This window comes from Panthera leo, chromosome E1 (assembly GCF_018350215.1).
Source record: "Panthera leo isolate Ple1 chromosome E1, P.leo_Ple1_pat1.1, whole genome shotgun sequence".
Classification (NCBI taxonomy): Eukaryota; Metazoa; Chordata; class Mammalia; order Carnivora; family Felidae; genus Panthera; species Panthera leo.
The window spans coordinates 33,915,606-33,940,897 of NC_056692.1; the positions used below are offsets into that span (position 1 = coordinate 33,915,606).

General features: G+C 44.8%; 1 protein-coding gene and 1 long non-coding RNA gene across 2 annotated transcripts in view; one reads left to right on the forward strand and one right to left on the reverse strand.

Annotated features, from left to right (window-relative positions):
- Positions 1–25,292, forward strand: part of CA10 (carbonic anhydrase 10) — a 491,593-nt gene that overhangs the window by 434,440 nt on the left and 31,861 nt on the right. The window lies entirely within an intron of this gene.
- Positions 734–9,446, reverse strand: LOC122206142. Its single transcript, XR_006196373.1, has 3 exons — positions 9,333–9,446; positions 6,765–6,871; positions 734–771 (listed from the first exon to the last, which is right to left on the reverse strand). It is a non-coding gene; the product is annotated as an uncharacterized LOC122206142 (long non-coding RNA).

Below are 25,292 nucleotides of genomic sequence, written 5' to 3' on the forward strand. Positions count from 1 at the left end.
GACTACTTGGTCTAGGGTGTGGCCTGGATATTGGGATTTTTTACAACAATTCTTCAGATGATTCTAATATGTAGGAACCTTTGAGATCCACTGAGCTGGGGTTCTGGGGAGAGGTCAATTGAAGATTTAAATTTTGGGTGTCTTCAGGGTGTAGATGATACTTAAGTCAAGGGACTGATTGAGATTCTCTGGAGAGACAGTGGACTGGAGAAGAGAAGGCCAAGGTCCAAGCCTGGGGGCACCCCCAAACCCCAACATTGGGAGGGTGAGTAGAAGCCCAAGAGGCAGCCGCCAACACTTAACTCAGGCATCAGTACCTGAAAGGCAGGTGTTAAGCTGGCCATTCTCCTCCCTCTGACTTTTCTGGGCTTCTTGTACATTCTCTCCAGCCTATCCCTCTGTCAACTTTGGCTGCTGCTGAGGACCATTTCTATTCCCTGGTCAGTGTAATACAAAGCAATTCATTTACCAGCTGTTCCCCCTTCTGATTGTTTGTTCCAAGACATATTATTCCACATTTGTCCACATTAAACTGCATTTTATCACCCATTATCCCAAGTCCTTCAGTGATCCGGGCCCCTTTGCGTTTGATTGCAAGGCCCCATGATTTGTGGTGCCTGCAAAAGCTGTCATTTGCAAATTTGAAATCCTTCTTGCAGGACCATTAGGTGGGTCATTAGCATCAATAACACGGAGGAGCTGTACCTGGTGGCTTCGCAGAGGCAGGAAGAGACACAAGGGACCGCTCCTGGGTTTGTTTGTTTTCTGCGCCTGAAAGACACAGTGACACCTAGTGCCCCCTCCACTCCTCCCCCATCCACAGCTTCCCCTCCTGTCCTGCCGTGGACACGAGAGTATCTCCAGTGATTTTCAGACTCTGACTCTTCACGTCATCCTCTCCGGCATCCTTAGCCTCCAGACATCTCAATAATTTAATAAACCGCTCACACCAGCGCGCCTCTGGCTATCTCTAATCAAGCTGGGTGTGTTTTCCAGCCATCTCTTGCCTAATGGTAAGGGACGTTTGTGAAGATCAAACATACATTTGCATTTCCAGTGTGCGAGTCTCCACGGGGCCATGTCTGGTAAACATGTCTTTCCTGACACCCTCCTAAGGATTCGCCTTGGACCTCCGCCTGGGACCCAAAGGGATGTGTAAGTGAGTGGTGCCCATCTAACTTTTGCAGTCAGAAATTCAAGGCCAAAGGTGGCATTCAGACACAGGACCCCAATCCCCCTACATCCCTCTACCTCCCACCCCAGGTGCCCAGGCATCTCTCTCTATGCTCCTTTTAATGAGATTTTAGTTCATTATTTTCAGCTTACACATGTTAATATTTTAAGGCATCATAAATCCTTCTTGAAGGCCTGAGAAATAATTAATCACAGAACCCATTTATTTTCCTCACAAACACTTAGAGCGCACCTACCCTGGGCCCTGATGTGTAGGGGACACGCAGGTGTGGATAAGAGCTTGCAGTCCAGTGGTGAGCTGATAATGCTAATGAGGACCATTGAGCTTTAAATGTGTTTCCTAAATTGTGCATTTTGGAAGCCTGCTCTCACATATTCCTTTCCCCCCCAGATGTCCCATCCCACATATTCTTTTCCCCGCCAGATGTCCCATCCATATAAGCTGTTCTTTTCAACCTGGGCAATGCCAGCTCCCACCATGGGGCCTTTGGGGACACAATGACATGTACTCAGTGCCCCACGGTGCTTGGGACCAGGCTTCACTGGCATGCTTTCAAGCACCCCTCTGCTCAACACTGAGAGAGGAGGTACATTCGTTTCCTGGGGCTGCTCTAACACATTCCCACAAACGTCGTGGCTCAAAACAACAGTAATTTCTTGTCTCACAGTTCTGGAGGTCAGAAGTCCAAATTGGTTCCACTGGGTAAAATTAAGGTGCTGGTCAGGCTGCATTCCCTCTGGAGGCGCTGGGGAAGAGTCTGTCTTCAAAGCCAGCAATGGCCGGCTGAGTCTTTTCTCACACTGGATGGCTCCAGTCCCTGCCTCCCACGTCCCATCTCCTCTGTTCTCCCCCTTTCCTCTTTCACTTACAAGACCCCATGTGGTTAAATTGAGCTCACCCGGATAATCCAGGATAATGTGCTCATCTCAAGATCCTTCACTTAATCACATCTGCAAAGTCTCTTTTTCTATGTAAGGTAACCTAGCCACGGGTTCCAGGGATCGGAACATGAACATCTTAAGGGGCATGTCTTCTCCCTGCAAAGGGCTGGGTAGGGTGGGTGGGAGTGGAGCCATGTTTAGGTCTCTCTAGGTGCACTGACAGCCTCAGCCACTAGAGGGTGACCTCACATGACGCAGGCAACACTCCGCTATCCCGGCTAAAACGGTGGTGGCCTGGTTAATATTCCATTATCTAAGTGAACCCAGTGGCGCATTTGCTGTGGCATATCAGTTCACAACATATGTACACATGCCCTTGGAGGGTGGCCTACACTGAGTAGCCGCCTTTGACGGGGAGCGCTATTCATGCATAATTTAATCTGTCAGTGTAAGTGTGAATTCCTTGTCCTCACATTGACCACACAATGGGGAGTGATCCAGAGATGAGAAGGAAAGGTCAGACCCTTACAAAGGCTTTGCACAAAATAGGAACCGGTTATGCGGATAATTGGGCATCGACTCCATCATAGTAAGACCTCACAGACGGCTTTACCATTTGCAAAACTCTTTCACATCTATTATCTCATTCGATCCGAACAGTGATTCTGGAAGTAGTCAGAGCAAGTATTATTTTTTATCACCATTTTACAGATGAAAAAACTGACCAGGAGAGCTTTAGTAACTCGCCCAAGGTCACAGAGCTAATAAACTCCAGAGCTGTAACTCAGGTCCTCAAATTCCTGTCACAGGCTTTGTCCTCTTCACTACACTGGCTCTCAAAGCTCTAAGGAGCTAATATGCAAAGCAGAGACAAATTTTAAGCCCGTCTTGTCTGAGTCTTAATTGGACCTGTCATTTCCAAGGAGGCAGCACGGAGACACAAAAAGTCTTTAGAATTAGGGGTCAGGCAAAGCCCGGTTTCCATGTCGATAACTTTGGGATGATAAATTACAGTTTACTGCAGTGTTTCCCAAACTAGCCTGATCATTGGAGACCCTGATCATTAGAAGGTGCTGTCTAAAAATACAGATTTCCCTGTTTCCCCAGAGAGTCAGATTCAGAAAGTTTAAGGGTGGGGTACACATCTCTGGATTTGTAGTAAGGATGCCTGGTGGTTCTTATAAGCAGACAGGATGGGAAATTTTCGTTCCACAGGATTTTTATTTGAATGAACTGAGATGGTATATGTGTAAATATTAAGTATCTGGCACAGAGTAGCTCTTCATAAACAATGGGTTTCCTCTCTTCTCCCCACCCTCATCAGGGAGTGTCCTGGCTGTCTATTTCTTTACTTTTCAATCATTGATGTCAAGAAGACAAGATCTTATATCCAATGCCAACATTCTAGAACTTTCTCATAGAGAATATGACCTTGGGGTGCAGGGGAGCCTTTGGGTAGTGGTGGTAACTGATCATTTAAGGGAGAATCCAGTAAGTTTATTGAATTCCTGTGAATAAGTGTATTTCACCATCTCCTTTCACCTTTATCCAAAGAGCAGGAGTATCTAGCCCAATGCATTTATTTTACTTATCTGCTGATTTATAAAACCCACCTTCTGCCTTGAGCCCTGAGTACATTACACTCATATAAACAATACACCCCATATAATCAGTCTTGTCACCAAACCATATCCCCTGAGATAAATCCGGCCTCCCTCCGGTGGCAAAGGAATTTTCCTTTTGCCAGCAGGTTCAACCTGTGCCTTGCTTGGTTCAGCTTTCAAAATTAACACCAGCATAAATCCACCCAGCCTCCCATCTTATCAGTTCACTTGTTTTCCAGAGACCCAATGGCAGGCTCTGCCTAGAAAATGAATGGCTACTTGGTGGCCAGAGTTTCAAGAACCTTCTTCCTCAGATGGGACTCTGCAGAACAGGTTGTTCATGCCTGGAAAGCAGGGACCATGCCTTGTTTCTGTCTGTCCCCAGGACCTAGTGCATTCCCTGGCATTGAGTGGAAATGTGCTATGTTGTAGTGTTTATAGACTATAGAGTCTGGAGGTTTATGGTCAGAATTTTTGCTTGGACAACAAAACAAAGCAATCCCACATTTCTCCCTTCATCCAAAACAGCCATTACTTACTTTTCTCCCATCTTAAACCAGTGGTTCTTAAACCAAGGGCAATTTGCCTCCCTGAGAACATTTTGCAATGTCTGGAGACAGTTTGTGTTGTCATGACTGGGGGATGCTACTGGACAACCCCTACAACAAAGAATTATCCAGCCCACAATGTCTGTAGTGCCAAGGGTGAGAAATTGGCTTTGTATTTATCAATGCCATGCTTGGCTAAAACTGGTTCCCCAACTGGCCAATGGTAGCACCGTTAACAGCAGAAATTAGTGTATGCTCATTAAAGCAAAGAGAGAAGGAAACGTATTTACTGGGCATCGCTATGGGCCCCAGTATTGTGCAAAGTCTGCCCCGAAGAGTATGTTAACCAACTTTTGCAAAAACCCTTCACCATACACATTTTACAGGTCAAGAAAGTAAGGTTGAGTGGAAATAACTTGCCTAGGATCAATGTCTAGGAAGAGACAAAGCAGAAATCATACCCAGATCCTCCTGATTCCAAAACCAGCAATCTCGCCACCATGCAGATTAAGGCCGAAAGAGTAGGGTGGGTAAATGATCATGAAAAGAAGCACCCTAAGTATCCCCACAACATAGATTTTCTTGGAATTTTTACATTAGCCTGGCATTCTGGCTGTTCTGGAATCTGGTGGAGAAATGGAAGATTTCCAGTCTAATGGCCAAGCATATCAGTTCACACCGACACACCCTCCTGCCTGCTTTCCATCCGCCAGTGTCCAAACAGGGCTGGACCTTTATTCCTTTTATTCCGTCTTTTCATTCCTCAGCCCATGGCCATTATGCACCACAGAAGAGTCCCCAGCCTGACTTTGTTTAATGGGGGTGCTTTCAGCATTTAGGAGAAACCAGTTCGATGTTGCAAAGAACTACTGTCCTCTGCATCTCGTTAAAAATCTGTTTAGCTTCCCTGGACGATAGATGTCAGTAGATGTTCCCCAGCTATTGTGATAACCCAAAACACTTTGACACATTTCCAAACACTCCCTGGGGGACAGTGTCATTCTCCAACTTTGAGAACCACTGGGTCCCAAATCCTCACTCATACTTAATTAACGTTCTGCCTAGGCTTCATTGTTACTCACGCACACACACACACGTAGTTCACCAGACACTTGCCCAGCTGGTTCCATCGTCCTGGAGCTGGGAACAGGTTTCTTTGTATCAGGCCATTTTTCTTTGACATTCAGGGGGAAGCTTTCAGGATGAGTCCACATTGACAACCCTGACAGTGGCCTGATTTGTTCAGGGCCTTGTTCATGGTTTTAACACTGAGATCTGCTGTCACATCTCCTACGTTTCCCATGTCCACGACTTTGTACCTAGTGGATTTCTTTCTTCCCAAAAGGCTGCCATTCAGATTCCACCCACAGTCAAGGCATTCAGATGCCCCTCCTCCTTGAACTCTACCCATGACTAATCCAGCAGGAATTAGTTTCTTCCTCTGACATGAAATCCCTTCTTATTTTATGCCAGGGGTAGACAGACTTCCCATAAAAGGCCAGAGAGTGAATATTTTAGGTTTTGTGGGCCATATGGTTTCAGCTGCAATTACTCAATTCTGTCTTTGTAGTGAGAAAGCAGTCAGTCATAGATAATGTGTAGAGAAATGGGTGCATCTGCATTCCAACAAAACATTATTTGTGGACGCTAAATTTGAATTGTATATAGTTTTCAGATGTCATGAAATAGCATTCTTCTTTTATTTTCCATTTAAACATGTCTAACCTTCCTTAGTTCATGGGCCAGTAAGCCACATGTAGCCCACAGGCCATAGTTTGCCAAACCCCACTTTATATCATCACCCTGTTATAACATATGGGTTCCTTGCTGTGCCAGATGGGGTCCTCAGACCAGAATCTCAGGCCCTGCTCCAGACATAATAAATCAAACCTGCATTTTAACAAGATCCCCAAGTGATTCGGGTGTGCGGTACAGTGTGACAGGTGCTACCCTGGCTTGTGTAATAATTGCTGGTGCTCTTGTCTCCCCCTCAACCCTCAATAGATGGATAGGAAACTCCTTGCGGGGGGAGACTATGTCATGTATATCTTTGCTTCCTTCGAGTACACAAAAAAGAAATGCAATTGTTTTTGAGAGTGAAGGAATTAATATGGGAATTAATGTTGGGAAAGTGTTGTTCACCAACCAGTACATAGCTCTTAGTCTGTAAGCTGCCCTTCCCTCTTTCCCTCACTCCCTGGTTATTAGACTCTTCCAAAATCTTAGTTTCCTATTTTCCGGCTAATCAGTTAGGGAAGAAGAGAGCTTACTGTACCTAAGACTTTGCTTTGCTAATTAAGATAAAGAGAGAGACAGGAACTTGGAGAAGACTTCAGATCATCCTAAATTGCTTAATAGAGAAGAAGTGCCAATTTTATGCCCCTGAATCTGTCTCTCAGGAGGGCTTGCCTACATCCATTTCTTTCACATGTTTCTCCTGACTGCACTCAAACCTTGCCCAGGGCCCTGTCTTAGATGCTCACCTGTCTTGGAAACAGCTGAGTTGTTAACAACTTTCGCAGTTCCTGATTCTTACCTGAAATCCCCGACACCAGCAAAGCCAAATTTATGACCACGTACACTTGCCAGAGAGCCATACATCCCTCACCAGAGTTCCCCACGTGGACAGATGGATTTTTAGTTCTAGCAAGAAGCAACAGAAACAGAAGATCTTTTTCAATGGCTGTGCTTTTAAGAATACCTAAATCAATCATTCAGGCTCAACCTTTCATTTTTTTATTGCTCTTTAAACATCTAGACATATATGTTTATTTATTTATTTTTAAATTTCAGTAACATGACATTAACTATTTTAAGGTGGACAATTCTATGGCTTTTAGTACATTAACAAAGTCATGCAACCACCACCTTTATCTAATTCCAAAACACTTTCTTAACCCCCCCCCCAAAAAAAAACCCATACCTGTTAAATAGTCATTCCCCAGGCTTTCCCCCACCCCCAGCCCCTGGCTACTACCAACCTGCTTTCTGTCTATAGGTTTCCCTTTTCTGGATATTGCACATAAATGGAATTGTACCATGTATACTCCTTGGTGTCTGGCTTCTTTCACTCAGAATGATGTTTTTGAGGTTCACCTCTGTTGTAGCATGTGTGGGGGTTTTATTCCTTTTCATGACTGACCAATACTCCATGGTATGGGTTGACCATAATTTGTTTATTCATTTATCCATCGATGGACATTTGGATTGTTTCTACCTCTGGTCTGTTGTGAATAGTGTGGCTATAAATATACAGGCAGAAGTTTTTGTTTGGATGCCTGCTTTCAGTTCTTTCGGATGTATACGTGGGAGTGGAATTGCTGAGCTATATGGTATTTGTATGTTTAACGTTTTGAGGAATGGCCAAACTGTTTTTCTGTATGTTTACATTGAGCACTTAACCCTGTACCAGGCACTGAGTTTAAGAGCGCACAGGAGAGTGCACTTGAATGAAAAAACATCCAGAGATAGGAGGAGACCAGAAGGTTGCAGTACTTTAAGAAGCTTTTAGTGTTCTATGATGGTTGCATCTCTCTTGCTCTACTTTACCTTAACCGTCTGCCTCTTTCCATGTACTTCTTTTTTTATTATTAAAAGGAGAGAAGAAGGGAGGACAGAAGCACCATGGAGAGCTCCCACACGTATCATCAGCAAGAATCAATAACAGTAATAACCACCATTTACTGGACACCTAGTCCATGCAGTAGATATTATGAACCCATTTTGCAGGCAGGGTATTGACTACCTGAAGAATTAAGAAACATGTTCAAGTTCAAGTGGCAAGTTGGAATCCTGGTCTGTCTGACAACAAAATAGATGGTCTCAACAGTCTACTAACATAACCATTTCTTGACCAGCAGAGATGGGAAAGGCCTAATACAAGCACCAGATATCACACATCAACACTGACATTGGCTGTCAGGAAGCCACAGAGGGCTAACCCTCTGTGGGGCATTTGACTCCACTGCAGACCAGTCATCACACTCACAGGTTGGCCTGGTGCTGAGGAAGGGCACAGCCTCTGGGATTACTAAGAAGATCCAGGATTATTTCTGCAGGGACCAGTTGACAGGCACTCGCATACTGTCAGTGGCTTTTCATGCAGGACTGCCCAGAATGGTCTGGTATTATTATTATAAATGAAGTGGGGTACACACAGTCTACTCAAAGTGGAGAGTGTTGCAAATGATTGGTTTTATATCAATTAGAGCAGACTCAGTGCTGTCCCTAATGTGGCATCTCCCTCACTCACTTTGCTGCTGGAAGGGTGGCCGGAAGTCTGTGCCCAGGTCTGTCTCAGAGCTTCTCACACCTGAGAAATCATCACAATCACCTGGACGGCTTCTTAAACACAGATTCCTGGTCCTCGCCCCCAGGGATGCTGACGCAGTAGGTCTGGATGGGGCCCCAGGTTCTGCATTTCCAGCAAGCTCCTAGGTGATATTGATGCTGGATGCAGCCACTCATGGCAGATGGTTAAGGTGGGAGAGAGAGAGACAGCAAGAGCTAACAAGAGAGTGAGAAGGACAATGCGACAGATACATAAAGACTGCTTGGAATCCACCAGCCCCTCTGGAGGAGGGTCTCCTGTTGTGCAAGTGTGCTGTCTTATGAATTCTTACTCAATGCCTGGACGGGCATGTGCTATTTAAAAATGTAGGAAAACAGGGGCACCTGGGTGGCTCAGTCAGTTAGGCGTCCGACTTCAGCTCAGGTCATGATCTCACAGTTTGTGAGTTTGAGCCCCACGTCAGGCTCTGTGCTGACAGCTCAGAGCCTGGAGCCTGCTTCGGGTTCTGTGTCTCCCTCTCTCTCTGCCCCTCCCCTGCTTGTGCTCTCGCTCTCTCTCTCTCTCTCAAAAATAAACATTAAAAAATGTTTTAAATAAAAATAAAAATGTAGGAAAACAGTTTGGCAAGTCCTTAAAAGGTTAAACATACAATTGCCATATGACCTTGCAATTCCACTCAAAGGTATACATCCAGAACTGAAAATGAGTCCTCAAACAAACACGTAGAATGTAGGCTTGTAGATTCCACCTTAAGTAGCACTGGTCAAACTTATTTGTGCCAAAACCCCCAATAACCAACCATTACTCACTTACCATTACTACTTAGGGCAGCTGCAAATGACCATGGTGCTTTCTGTCCCGACAAGATCTCTGTGGGTCTTTCTCCAAAGGCAGAGGATTCCCAGGGGAGTGTGTATCACAGGTGAATGTCCACAGGTGTCCAAGAGAGAGAAAACTTTAGAACCACTGGACCAGAGAACTGGGAGGTTTTAGAGTCCCGGATCCCATTCACATTGCTCAGGCCACACAGGAATAATGGCAGTTTTGCCAGTTATATGAATCATACTCCCGAAAACCCCGTGGCAGGTCAGGGGGATGTGTTTACAACATGGGTGTCAGCCAGTAGTCCTTCCCAGCGGCCACCTCCATAGCCGTGTCCTCTGCGAAGCTACACTTCCTCTCCACCTTGCCTAGTCAGAGCTCATCTCTTACAAAGGAGCACACAGTCTCCTTGAGATGGTTCTCTGTTTATTTAAGGCAACTGGGGGGCAAAAGACTGTGTGCTGAAGATGAAAATGGGAGCCGTTCTAATTCCGTGTTAATGACAGCAGAGCAATTTTCTTACAGGAAATAACTAGTTACCTTAATCATTTTAAGTAGTTATTAGCAGCAGCCTAAAAAGGATGGCTATGCTTATCACAATATACACACAAAGGGAATGAAGACATGAATAACGAGACTTTAAACAGATTTCTGGCGTCTTCCTTCTGGGTGGTATTAAATGGTATTAATCTTTTTAACTGACTTCAATCCTGAGACCACAGCCGCGTGATAAAACGTTAAGTGAACGGCTGGAAATGGAGGTGGTCCCACCAGATTTATCGTGCCAATTTACCAATGGCAGAAGTGTGCACCACTGCTGTGAGGAAGGCCATAGAAAAGAAAGAATGACAGGTAGATGTATGGATTAATTAATAAAATGCAGATAATAGCATCTTCCTCAATATTAATACTTCTTCAGAGGCTGCTCTATATATGTCTCTGGGAAAGAAAAAAAGCTACAATATATTGTTTGTTGTTTCACCCCCCCCCAAGATAATGATCAGAGTTTGGAGAATGAATAAAACTCAGGCAACTTATCCAGGCTGCAGCCACACAGTAACAAAGAAAAAGTAACTGCAAAAAGAAGGATAAAGTGCTTGTTCAAGGGTTTTACAGTTTTAAGACATGTCAAGTAATCCTTTTTCCTAAGTAAGAGGACAGTTTTTCTTCCCAATGGTGGCTGTGCTTGGTGAGAGGAATCAGCTTGATCAATTTGGGGGAAACCATCCATATCAACAAAGTGTATGTATATTTAGGCCCTATGATGTGACGGGGATTGTGCTAGATCCTGGGCAGTCGCCTTCTAGAAAATCTGGGGGATGTTCTTATGAACAATCATTGTAACGCAGAGCAGTAAAGGCCTTACTAGAGGTATGCTGTAGGTACGAAGGTGGCACAGAGGCATATGAGAGCCTTTGTACCTGGAAGGTGAAGCCTGAGCAGGGTTTTGAAGGCTGAGTAAGAGTCTGCCAGATGAACACAGGGGTGAAGGGCACGTTGAGTGGAGGGAAAGGCATTAGTCAGAGATACAGATGTGCAAGCAGTTGGGTCTGTCCAGGAAGCTGCAGTCACTTGGGGTGACTGGCATGTGTGGTTGGACAGGAAAGTGAAATCTGGAGGTCATGAAGTGCCTCTCAGCCCATGCAAAAGGGCTTGGACGTTTCCCTAAGGAGAGTGAGGTGCCACAGAAGGGTTCCCTAAGCAGGGAAGTGAAGTGTCTGCCCTTAGAGCCATCACAATGACTGCTGTGCAAAGACTAGATTGTGCAAGGCCACTTAGGAGGTTGTGAAACATTCCAGGTAAGATTAGGCGAGACCCTGAACTGTAGCAGCGGCACTAGAAATAGGGATGAGGACAGTTGCAAGAACTATTAGAAAGATCACGGAAATCCATGGGACGCAGTGACTAATTGGCTCCCTGGAGTAAGGAAGACAGCAGAGTCTTCCTAGGTGCCCAAGTTCATAAGCATGGTGCTGGGTAGATGGCGGCGTTGTTAGAGCAGGTGCAGGAGGGGGCAGATCCAAAAGGAGGTTCTGTGGCAGGACCCCGAGTGTGGCTTGAGACAGCTTGAGATTTGGAGTATAAAATTCCTTGCAAGTGCTTGTTGTCTCCCTTGCTGATACGCCGTGATTCGCCACAACCAGTTGCGGCAGCTGTGTGGGATTGCCTTGAGTTAGCTTTGGATCTCAGCCATCCAGTCTTCAGGGGTCCTGCTTGCCAAATGCCAAAGAAAGAAAACGAACACGAGAGCTTCCAGAGCAGGGACTGGGAAGCCGTGTTTGCTTATCCCTGCTCTACCCAGCTCTGTATGCAAGGTCCCAGAAAGCAAAGAATGGCCCTTTCTGGCACCCACGCAATTCAACAGGTCTTAAGGCCACAAGCCTGCTCAGCTCAGAATGACCAGCAAGAGAGGTGTGTGTTCTGTGTCAGCCCAAGACAGAGTTAAGAGTCTCTGACTCTGGCAGGCCTAAGGGCAGTCCTCCTCCTCTGCAAAGCTCTCAGGAATCCCCCCACCAGAAAGCAGCCGGCCCTTGGGCAGCTCATGCTAGCTATTGAGGGAGGAGACTGGGAGGGCAAGGGGTCTGGCTGGTGGAACTCATTTCTGTTCAATGCAGCTCCACTGGGCAGAGCTGGGGAAATAGCCTTGGCAGAAGAATTGGGAAATGAGCTTTTTCTGAATCCTCTCCTGATGCACTGGAGAGGATTCTGGGAAGAATGCAGGGTATCCAGGGTCCACTTTTGTTTTAAGCTTCTGGTTAAGAGCCAGCCTCTAGAATTGGGCTCTGGGGTTCAGACTCTAACTCTTCAATTTATTAGCAAAATGAGATATTGACCAAGCAACTTGACTTCTTTAGGCTTGGGTTTCCCCCCTTGTATAAAATAGGGATGATGAAAATGTTATTACCTGAACTCCTAGGGGATTTATCAGGAGGATCGAATAAGATAAGGCTTGTAAAACACCAAGCACATGCCTGGCATATTGTAGGATACCAATAAATGTTAGCTGTATAGCCATACTACCTAAGGGCAACTGAGAGCAAGGACCCCCAGCTCAGGTGTTCCTTACTCATATGCAAAACAATGACCCAAACAATGGACCACTAATGAGTCTAACAGCTCTTACATGCGGTGGTCCCATGTTTGCTGGCAGTGAGCCATCTTCCTGGCGTGGTAGTGGTGGGGGTGGGGTGTGTGTATGTGTGTGTGTGAGAGTCTACGTATATTTGGAGGAGGAGGCAATAAGGAAAGTGAGATAGAAGGTAAATTAGAATCCGTGAGTGCCTATTGCCAGTCTGGCATGTGCTAAGTGTTTTACATGCATTCATTTATATAATGATTGGAAAATAAGTAGTATTATCCCCATCTAAAAGATGAAGAAACTCAAGTTCAGAGAGGTTACAGTCCCTGGCCTTAAGTCACAGACTTAGTGCCAGGACTTGGGTCAGATTTCCAACTCTTTCTACTACTCAGAGGCTAAGGGGGAATTCCTACAAGGACACAAAAAGTTATTATTTAAAGCACAGGAAAATACACATTTTAGTACTATGAGAATTCAAAAGAATGAATACAGCAAATCCAGAGGAAAAATCCAGAAAGCCAGCATGGAGGAGATGGCTTTCCATTGGCATTAGGAGGGGCTTTCAATTGGCAGAAATGGCAGCTTTAAAAAGAGTGGCCATTCCAGATGGAGACAAACAGCTTGAGCAAAGGCCAGACATTATGAAATTATGAGGCATGTGCACAGAGAGAAAGGAAACCCTTTAACGATAAGTTGTATGTTGTAGAGAAGTGGCAAGAGAAGGACAAAAACATGGGGATTTGGCAGTAGAGGGCAGGGAGGTCGGAGCGGGGAAGGACAAGCAGCTCTAACAATTGGGAAAAGCCAAGAGGCTGGCCCCTGCCTGGAACTCACAGGGGAAGGGTTAGCAGTATATCTGGGGTGGCTCCTACCTGGAGAGACAACCTGAGACTCACAGGTGACCAACACACTGGGCCAGCTCCCTCCAACCTTAGAGGACAGGATGCCGGGAAGCTGGAGCTGAGGAAGGAGAGAGAGAGAGAGAGAGAGAGAGAGAGAGAGAGAGAGAGAGAGAGAACGAGCCTCCATGCCTTTTTCTCTGCAACTGACACTAGACAAAACCCTCCAGTGCATGAGGCCTCCATTCCACAGGGATTCATTTCTTGAGACTGTTCCTCAGGTCTGCTTGACCATCTGAGTCCCAAAGCATTTCCATGCATTTGGAGGCTATAGAGCTCAGGAGTCCACATGTTGGCTTTGCCATTGGGCACCAGCCCTTGTTCCATCCATTAATGTGACCCATCCACATTACTTAACATCTCTACACCATATCTGTAAACTGGAGGTAATGGTGAGGTCCTCGTGCAGAAGGGTTTTGTGAGGATTAAAAGAGATAATGCACATGACTGGCTAGCACAGTCCTGGTTCACACTAAGGGCTCAATAACGGTCACTAATGTTGAGGTTGTTGCAGCTACTCATTGTGGATGTGAAACATAGAAATCTGGGGGTGGTGTAGACACTACAGAGAGAACTGGAGAAAGGCAGAGCTGGAATGGAGCTCAGAAATCATCCAACCCCTCACCAGGGCCCAATTACAGGAGGTGACTCCCCCAGGTGCACCCATGAGTTGGTGTCCCAGAGGCCCTAAGCAGGCAGAGGAGCCGTGCTAATTCTACGGAAGCAGAAGCTGTTCCTGTGGCACCCAGGCCAGGAACAGCTTGACCTATAACTCCACCTTTTACCATCTGGGAGAAGTCAAGAAAGTCATCCTGCCTCTCTGACCTCAGTTTCCACATCTGTTAAGTGGGAACAACAGTTCCTGCCACTATATCTGTTACAGGATTTGAATGAGATGATGTCTATGGGGCATTCTAGACCCTGTTGGCCTGTAGAAAACTCTCTGTGTATGGTAGCTCCTTTAATTCTTTTCTAAATTGATAATCATCCCAGGCAGGGATAGGTGGAGAGAATTAGAGAATCTACACAAGATGAAAGAAGCAGCTTGAACAAAATTCTAGGGATGGGAAATAGACTGTGTTTGGAAAATAAGAGACGTGGATTCAAGTCTAAGATCTACCACTTTCCAGTTGAGTGTCTTTGAGTCCTCAGTCTCTCTTGTTTGAAAGTAGTTTCAAGGCTTCTTGGTCTAATTCCAGCAGGGCTATTATGTGAGTCCAGTAAGGAAATGGATATGAAGATCCATGATAAATTACAAAGCTCTCCAGGTGTGAGCTGGTTTTCTCTCTCTGTGGGCTGGGAACGGCTTGAGACCAAGACTCAGTTTCCATCTTGGAATCTCCACCCTGACACCATTCCTGGTACAGAGTGGGTGCTACCTCTCTGGGGATGTGAACTGCACTGTCTCCACTCCCCCTTGGGAATGTCCCAGACACCAACTGTGCAAGAGAATCAAACCTTCCCCTCCCACTGACCTGGTTCTGCTGGTAACTACTTTTTCCCGTCCAGGATGGAGCCATGATTTGAGGCCAAACCCTTCACTGAATGGTTGGGCCTGGCTTACAGGATAATAGGGAAAGAATGAAATGTGGTCTCTCCCTGGGATGTTAGGCCGAGTAGTTTGCAAGTAAAGCCAAGATGCTCTCACATGCACACAGAAACCCTTAGAATGGATATTGAAGCCTTAATATAAACTGCCCACATGCCTCTTCCCAATTGCTGTCAGCAAAATGCTGTCTCTGCTCCCCTCCAAGAGTGTATTTTGGGAGACTAGGACAAGAGCACCATCTGGGCTCCCCTGTCGTACAGCGAGGGTTAATTCAGCTTCCCTTCCTCTGCCACCTTTTCTCCACTGTCAGCACCAACCCACCTCTCCACAACAGAACCCTTCTATAAAACAAGACCCAAGAGGAGAGGAAGGAACTAGGTGCATCCTGCAAAGCATTGGCACTGAGTGAGAGTCAGACCACACAGGGCTGTAGCAGGAAGGGTATTGCAACCCAAGCTCATTTTTGCTTCACCCCTGAGACACTGCACATACATGTAGCATGAGAACCCCATCATAAGCTCCACTTGACAGATAAGGAAACTGACTTTCCCAGCCATGACCCTCAGTCAGAGCGGTACCACCAATCCACACCCACCGCCACACTCCAGTTGTTTGCACCAGAGGGGTTGTTCAGAAAAGTGCAGGAGGCATTTGGGATTGTCACCACGATTGGGAGGTACTACAAGCAATTAGTGGGAGGGGCCCTAAGGTTGTAAAGGCCTTGTAATGTATGGGATAGTCACACACATTGAAGACTTGATCAGAGCCAACTGTGCACAGCTCCCTGCCTATAGAACACCGCCTGGGTAGCAGAGAGAGGGCTGGATTCTAAGACTGTATCAACCTAGCCAGTAAACCCCTCAGCACCCGTAATTTCTTCCTTCTTCTTCAACATGCCATATCTCTGTGGCTTCCTCCCTCCTGTGTGGTGTGTGAGAACCCCCAGAGCAGATCCCATTATCCTCTGGCATTTGGTTTCATTGTGAGTTGCAGCAAGAGTCTGGAACCAACATGGCCATCCTTGCATCATTCAAATTAGTTCCTGAATTATTGTTTTTGTACTTTTTCATTTAAGCATTAGCTCTTTCTTGGTGGTTTTTTTTTGTTTTTTTTTTTTTTTTTCTATTTGTTTTTCAGTGATTGGCTGACCTTCTCTTTTTTCTTGGAACAAGCTAATACTTTTCTGTGTTTGCCAAAAGTTGTTTTGTAGTCATTACTCATCTTTTATAATCTTCCTGAATACTTTTCCTGGTGTTTCAGAAGCTTGTCTGAGGGTGTCCTGTGCCCTGTGATCTGGGTTGATATGTTATTCTTTTAATTCTATATGTTTAAAGGGAAAAAAATCACTAAATAATTTTCAGTGCCATTTATGAGTAAAAAATGTAAGCACATATTCAAATGACTTTTAACTTGTCTGGCACCATGATGTGAGATATGCTGTTGAGTTGCGGTGATCAGATTCCAGGATCTGGAAAGCCTGGCTTACAGAGAAGCCTGGCTTACAGAGTCTGACATGATAGTGAGGAAATGCACCCTGGTGAAGAGTCCCCTGTGCTTACAGACTTCTCTGTATAGTTTTTGGTTGAGTGATCTGTGCAAAAAGCAAATCTGATGTTATCACCATTCCCCATCCCTTCACATACCCCTTCTGTTGTCTTAAAACTTCTGGTGACTTTCCATTTTTCTTGGAATAAAGGCAAAATTCTTAACAGGATCTCCAAGACTGGGCATGGGTGTGGTCCCTATATTTTTCTCCTGGCTCATTTTACCTTCATCCCCCTAACCTGGGCTCCAGCTGTTTCTTCTTATACATGCTTCCCTGGTGCCACAGGGCATTTGTACATGTGCTTCCTTCTGCATCTGACAGCTTCCTTCTTTTTATCACCTCATGCCCAGTACAGTGCCTGGTGCACAGGGGGCACAAATAAATGGTAATTGAAAGAATAAATGAGAGAAGACATGGAATTCAGTTCTCAGGTTTGTGATATTTTGTTTTGCTTGGGTTTGATTTTGTTTGGCCTAAACACTATCAAACCAGAGGTCACAGACTGGCATCCAGGAGGCCCAGAAACTGTTCCTGACTTGCACACAGGTGTTCTTTGATCTTGGTCCCTATCATCCCCCTGGTTTTGTCAACCTTCATGGCCCCCTATCATCATTCCATTTGCAACTGCAGGCCTAAACATGCTGTCTACTGCAACTTTCATTTAAATATTCCATATAACCTTTCATTTAAGTATTTCAAATAAATATTTGATTTCAATTTTATGGGACTTAATTGACTTTGACAAAAACTCAGGAGGCAACAGCCCACACCTCCCACCAATGTGCTTTTTTTTTTTTTAGAAAGCACAAAACCCTGTCCTTGAAATCTTTGTGTTTCCAGATAAAGACCCTGAGGTCTAAACAGGAGCAAGGACCCACCCAACTACTGAGTGGCAGAACTGTCCTTTGAAACCCAGTGCCCTTGACTGCCAGCTTGGGGCTCTTTCTACTCCTCGTCCCTAGAGTCAATCCACTGTGGATGGTGTTTATGTCTATTTAATGGCTTTGAAAGTGTGCATTTCCAGTGAAGTATTACACTTTACACAATTAACGTGTACAAAATAAAGCCTAGTTTTATGAACGTCGTTTCCAAACTGCTTCACAGATTGATTTACAAGAGGAGAGAAAACTTTCCTCTCTTATCTAAGAGATGTCGTGTTTCGATTTCCCTTAATACGACAGGCAGGAAAGCACTCATCGAAAGTGACTCTTCTGAATTAACACTGACTAAACATGGGGGGTTGGCAAGAGGTCTGTGAGGATTTCATCTTCCTTCCTCCATGATGGCTTGTTTACAGCCTCTGCAGAAAGCAGATGTGACTGAATAATGTGTCATCAAAGTCTTGGTAGAGTTACTTGCTTATAGAGTTGGAGTCTGGCCCGGTGGTTCCTTTGCTCTGGTCTGAGAATCTGGAGCAATAGGGCTCTGTGCCTCTATAATTCACCTAACTAAACCTTTGTTATCTCACTATTCTTCAGAGGACTTCTTTTTCTTCTAAAGACATCATCCAGGTAGCCCCAACCTGCCCACCCCAGCTATTCCCACTAGGATACCTGTAGGAATCATTTGTTAGACTTCTGAAAAGATTGAGTCCTCCAGTGTTCAGAATAAAAAGGAAATGTGTATATGTTTCATTATGCATATATTGCATTACCGTCAATAAAGGATTTTCCATACATGCATTGCTTCCTTCAAGTATCTAAGCACATAGAATACGCCAGGCATTGTGCCACTCGCTGAAAATACAGCCAGATGTATAATTCGTTAACTTCTCAAATCCTTCCCCCAAAAGCCTAGAAGGCACAAGTGGTTGGCCTCACATCACAGATCAGGAAACGGAGACAGAAAAATATTAGGTGATTACCTGAGGTCACACAGCAGTAAGACAGAGAACTTGGATCTTGAGCACCAGAATTTGAGATTCCGAGGCCCTCACGCAATCCAGCACCACACAGCTGCCTCTAATTAACAGGAAGAGTCTGATTGCTCCTCTTTTTCTCACTGATCTGAGGTTGGCTCATCCCAGGACCGACTGCAAAGTGGGGCTCAGAAGTCTTTTTGGTTAAGGCCTTGGCATGCACATGCTGCAGGGCACCTAATAATGGTCATTGCCTGTGGATATTTGACGGATCATGTGTCTCTACTGCTTAATTATATCTAAACTAGTGAGTGCATAAACACAAACAGCTATAAAAGGACAGAAACCTTACACCATGGTCCCCTGGAACGTCATTCACGTTGCACTGTGGGTAGTGGCCCCAAAGCAATGGAGAAGGAAGCTTTCAGAGCCTGACTCAGCCTCCCATGGATATGCTCAAGTCATCACATGATCATTGGGAGGCTGTTCCTTCTTCAAGCCCAGAGATCAGACCTCAGACAGACACGATCATTTGGAGGCTGTTCCTTCTTCAAGCCCAGAGATCAGACCTCAGACAGACACGATAATTTGGAGGCTGTTCCTTTTTCAAGCCCAGAGGTCAGACCCCAGACAGAGACATGCTGGCCATCAGGTTGAAGCACTGGACTCTTCTTTTTTAAGTTCAAAACTGAAGTCATTTTAAGCATAACAATAAAACAGGAGTAACTTACCAGTTTCTACGGTGTCTAAGAGATGGAAGAACCAGCGTCACATTGGTTAAGTCAGAAGAGTCAACTGTTAAAGCCATGTTCTTGGGCCAAGATGAAAAATGATTCCACTAAGATAGGTATTAAGTTGGTATGGATGTGACTTAAATGTAGGTAAATCCTTCCTGAAATGTTCATGGTTCTTTTTTCCCCCACTTCATTCAACCAAATTACATCGGAAGGTTTTTTTTCCAATATTGACCTACTCTTGATTCCTAATACAAAACCTACTTGATCATAATAAAAAAATAAAACAAAATACATAAAATAAAAATGTAAAGTAAAATAATAATAAAAATAATTTTTAACATAATGTTGTTTTTCACTGGCTAACATTTGTTTAGTCTTCTTGAAAATATGATTATAAGAGACACTGACCTATTGCCCTTTAAATGTCTCATGGAACATGCTTATAAACCCATTTGACCAAGGCTATTCTCTGGGTAATAGAAGTAGAAAAATGATTCTTGTCTTAATCAAAGGAACTATATAACATGATATCCCTGCAATAATTAGAACAAAATGAGCCTTCATTAATACTATTTATGTGGGCTCTGGAGTTCCTTATTCAATAAACATTGAACAAAAATGACCTGAAGATACTGGAACATGGGTTTTCACCCAGGGGACAAGCTCTTCCACAGTATGACGTTGAGGCTAAGAGAGTCAATGCATAGATAGTTTGAGACAACATGGCAAGTACATCTACCATTTTCATCATACAAACTACAGAAAGAAAAGACTGTCAGAAGGTTCTTGGCATCAGATGACAATAAGGTAAAGTAAGGTGCAAAAATGAATAATAGACCAACCTCGACCTCAAGAAATATAGTCTCCAAGTGTTCACGACCTGGCTCCACTTTTATCTATGGAATATAACAAGTCACTTCATCCTTCTGGGCCTCTTTTCCCTTTATCTGAGCCCCAGCAGCCAGACATGTCTAATAGTAATAACCAAAACTCCCATTTAATGAGTACTTGCTTTGTGCCAGGCACAGTATCTAAGCCCTGCTTTAGCTCATTTACATGCTTTAGCTCATTTAATCATCCTGACTCTTTGCGAGGTTATGTTGGAATCACATTTTCTCAAATGAAATCAAATGAAATCTCAAAGAAATCGAGGCTCAAAGAGACTAAATAACCCAGAACTTGAACCCAAGACATTTAACTCCAGAACCAGTGGATGATCCTCATCCATGTCCTTCTCTGGGATGCATTGGAGGTCATGGGAGCACAGGCAGGAAGTAGTAGGGTGCCAGTGGTGAGAGCATTAATTAAAATCAGCCAAGGTTCAGAACACACCTGCAAGCATCACTTTCCATCCTGGCAGGTAGCAACCACTGGCTAATAGTTCCAGGAGGATCCAGACCTCATTCCCGGAGAGCATCCTGCTCTGGCTTTCTGCAGCTTCTTTTCATGAGCATTGGAAGGGATACAGATGCTTTGAAAAAAAAAGATTGTGGGAAGAAGGTTTGGCTCCTAGAAACAGCTATTTCAGAATGCTTCATGGTGGGAGGGGGTGGAGAAAAGCATCAGGGAATAGCCTCGCTTACTGGTTCTTGGTAAAGGTGCGGGAAATATGTCTCTTCAGAAGAGAGAACTCTCTAGAAGACTGTTGGCATGCCATTTGTTTTGTGACAACAGATTTCAAGTCCAGAAACCAGTAAGAAGGAAAGTATGTCCAGTCTTTGCATCACAGAAGGAAATACGAGGGACATTGAATAACTGTCTTTCATATGTGTGATACTTTGTATGCGTCACCTTGTTTATTTTGCATGTTTGACTATACCCTGCCTAGTTCCTGAAAGACAGTGTAGTGCATTTTGTATTTTATTCTCATGACGATCCTTAGGTGCATTCCCATATTACACATGAAGAAACTACGGCACAAAGGGAATAGACAACTAGCCCGAGGTTATTTGGACAGAAGAGGCATTTGGCTGGATTCAAAGGGCTGCCTTTCCAGCACCCTCCTGCAACCAAACATAGCACTCAACACTTGTGTCAACCATCGTTCATCTCAGTGCAAAACACCAAATAATCCAAGTTGTGTAGAGGCACCTGGGTGGCTCAGTCAGTTGAGCGTCCGACTTTGGCTCAGGTCATGATCTCACAGTTCGTGGGTTCGAGCCCCGCATTGGGCTCTGTGCAGACAGCTCAGAGCCTGGAGCCTGCTTCGGATTCTGTGTGTGTGTGTGTGTGTGTGTGTGTGTGTGTGTGTCTCTACCCCTCCCCCACTCATACTCTGTCTCTCTCAGAAATAAATAAACATTAAAAAAATTTTTTTAATCCAAGTTGTGTTATCTTTTGGGAGAAAATACCATAGTTCACTCACGTTTTATAGGTTGCTGTGATCACTGGACCATATTTGGGGGTCTTTAGTCAATGAAATTATAGGCACTTCTTTTTATTTTTAGCCATAATTGCATTCTGTGTCTTAAAATGGAGGAAATGATCAGTCACCAGGCAGACAGTGATAATTGCCAAACCTTAGGGTGAGAATGTGGCAGTTGGTAAATATCAAACTGCCTTCTCCACCGCAGACCGTGTGCTCTTCCACATAAAGACAAACTTGTTAATGACTCTCTATAAATAAGTTCTAGCTTATAATTGTTGTTCCAAGCAACTGATATTGAATTGTGATCTGCTCTCAAATACAAAACACCTTTCCTTTCCTCTTTCCTTTCTTGTGGAAAGAAAATGTTTGTACACTCAAAAGCAAAGTGGACCAGAGTCGCTTGGCTGTGTGACCTTGGAAGAGTTGTCTAACCTCTCTGTGCCTTTGTTTCATCTTTTGCCTATTTGGGGAACAAATGGGGTACAATGGGTGAGCTCCTTGAGGGAATCGAATATTCGCCATTCATCTCTGGATGCCTGGGGTCTCGTATAGGCTGGGTGGAATTTGTGTCTTGACTGTAACGAATCAGACTCTCCTGAATTGAATCTGTCCTTGAAATGTTTAAAGGGCTATAGAAATGTGACAGTGGTAATCAATATCATCTAAAAAGAAAGGAGAGGTTAATATTGATGTTCCTTCAGCATGTATTTTCTTCCTATCTTTATAGAACACTTACCAGGTAACGTATGCCCATGAAGTTTTGTATTCATCTCTCAAATTTAAGCTAGCAGGATTGGCAGGCTACGACCTGCCACCCATTTTTATAAAAATAGAGTTTTGCTGGAACCCAGAGAGTTTTGTTGGAACCCATTCTTTTATATTTTGTCCGTGGCTGCTTTCATACAAAAGCAGGCTTGAGGAGTTGTGTCAGAGACCATATAACCCACGTAGCTGGATATATTTACTATCTCACTCTACAGAAAGACTGCCAACCTCTCAATTATAGTATGAGCTACTGGGAATATGTTTCTCTTTAAAAGCCCTCATCTCATATCCAGTGCCTGGAACACGGGGTGCTCCAGAACACGGGGTGTCTGAACGGAACAAGATAAATCGGAAAATGATCCAGGTTCTGAACAGGCAACATCTTGCTCAAGCTTCCTGAGTGAACAGACTCAAAGTCAGGACCCAGAAGAGGCAGCTGCACACACATCACCCCTGTTTCTGCAGGAGCTGAGGGCTCTATTATCAATTGCTTGTTTAGTAATTCTGAAGAGCTAATTACTGAGCGCTTACTAGATGCCAGGCCTTGGGCTAAATGCTTTCTGTATTTTGTCTTATAAAATCCTCAGCACAGTTCTGTGAAGTAGTTAATATTATTATCCCTGTTCATAATGAGAGCCTGCCTTGCCCAGGGGTACCCAGTGGCGAGTTCCCATTAGAGATACCCTTTAGGATTCCAAGCTGTCCCTTTACCGGCTCAGCCAGGTGCCTTGCTCTCCCTGTCCCTTGGACATCCCATTTGATTGTATTACCTCCAGCCTGCATGGCTTCATTCACTCATTTTACAATTGTTTCTACCTTGCTACAGCTAATATGTGCCAGGTACTGTGCTGGACACAAGGGACATCACAGGACCCATTAGACACCATCCTTGCCTGAATGAAGCTTAAAGTCTAGTGAAAGTGATGAGCATTAATCAGTCACACCATATATTGAAATAAAACGGTGATATGTTTCAAAGAGGAAAGGCACGGGATGCCATGAGGGTAGGTTATGGGGATCTCTCTCAAGAGGTGGCCCTCGAGCTCAGATCTAAAGGAGTTTGTAAATAAAAGGCAGGCACAGAGGTGAGGGAATGGTGTCCTAGAAGGAAGCATGGTGTGTAAGGGAGACTAAAAGGTCACTCTGGCCAGAGCACATAGAACAAGGAGATGTGATTGCACAAGCCAGGGACCACACAAGGCTTGTGCTCAGATTTGGGTCTTTGTCTCGGAAGCATTGGGAAACCACTGAGGTATTTAAGCAGGGGAAATTAGAGTGGTGGTGTTATCACTCCAAATGCTGTGTGTGTCGTCTTCTGCTACAAGGCTGCTCTTTCCTGGGTTCACTGAGGGGCTCCTGATAATGGAGCACCACACTGAGAAAGACGAACTAAGGTGTCTACGTCAGAGTCTGAGAACACAGCTGGCCAGCCATGCCGAGGCATGAAGGGTGAACAAGCAGCAGCCTGGCATGCGCCTGCAGGTCACCTCGTTGCTGCAAAGTGTGAACTTGGTTTGAGACCTTTACACCACAGGCTGCTCTCAGCCTAACCAGTGACAAGGACAACTTGCTGTCGACTTGGAAGTTTGCTTGCAGCAGTTCTGCTCATTTAGTAAAGATGACCTACCAGCTTGGAAGCTGAGAATACTTGTCACCAGAGACACGTCAGCCTCCTCACTTCCATTATGAGGCACAGAAGCTTTGCCTGTGGTCTTAAGAGTATAGTCATAAACACAATTCTCCACCACCCTTAGAGTGGAGTCCAGACCCTTTAGCATGGCCTGCCAGGCTCTCCATGGTCTGGTCTGCCTCCCTGTTCAACTCCAACTCGTACTCTTCTCCCTCACTTAGTAGCTGCTCATTGAATGCTTTTGAATGAATCAATGTATAATTGACCATATGATCTTGGGCAGGCACCTCTCTGGTTTCAGTTTCTTCATTTTTATATTTTTTTAATTTTTTAAAATATTTATTCATTTTTGAGGGTGAGAGAGACACAGAGCATGAGTGGGGGAGGGGCAGAGAGAGTGGGAGACACAGAATCTGAAGCAGGCTCCAGACTCTCAGCTGCCAGCACAGAGCCTGATGCGGGGCTTGAACTCATGGACCAAGAGATCATGACCTGAGCTGAAGTCAGATGCCCAACCGACTGAGCCACCCAGGAGCCCCTCAGTTTCTTCATTTTTAAAAGAAGTGGCTGGCCCGGGTTTTCTCTGAGGCCCCTTCCAGGATGAAGAATCTGTAGTATGCAAATTGGGATTCATTCAGCAAACACCTGCCAACATCTCCTCCAAGCAAGTCCCATGGCAGGCACAGAGGATATGATATGATGAAAGACATTCCTGCCCATGAGATGTTTACTCAAAGGTAGAGAAAAGAAGAGCTTCAAAATAACATGGTGCATGAATGTGAGTAGAGCGTGAATTCTACAGGCATAGGAACTACATGCAATCCCAACTCTTACCACTCCTTTGAGCAAAGCATCTCATGGAGGCCCGGTGTCCCCATGACTCAAATGGACCTAACGGCACAACTTATGGAATTTTGCAAGGGTTAAATGAGGTGATGTTACTGCTGGTGTTATCTCTCTCGTAAATAAGTGTTCAGCAAGTGTTGGTGATGATTATCAACAAATGATGATGGTGGCTAATGTCAACAATAACATCCAGCGCCCATGCGATTGTACCAGCTGTCTATGGCTTACATCTGTTCTGATCACACAGTACTTAGGCCATCCCAGCTGTAAAATATTTTGAACCTGACCCTGGATGAGAGCGCCATGGAGCAGAGAGGAGCTGCACTTGATGCTCAAGGTCAGTGATTCATGGAGGATGTCCTCCTGGAGAAGCTGAGGCTAGAACTGAGCTGTAAGGTAAAGAAGGGTAGGCAAGATCTCCTCTGTCTCCACTCTGCCCTGGGAAATCTTTCAAAAACGCACTTTGGGTCAAGTGATTTCTTCCTTAAAACCAGTGACTTCCAGTTGCACTTGGAATAAAATCAAAGCTCTTTACCATTATCGGCAAAGCCCTCCATGAGCTGGTCCTTCACCCTTTCCCAGCCATACTCAGCCATTTGTCCCTACCCCTTTGCATAGGCTGTTCTCTCTGCCAGCTAGGAGCCTCCCTCTAGTCTTGTATGCCCAGCTGCTTT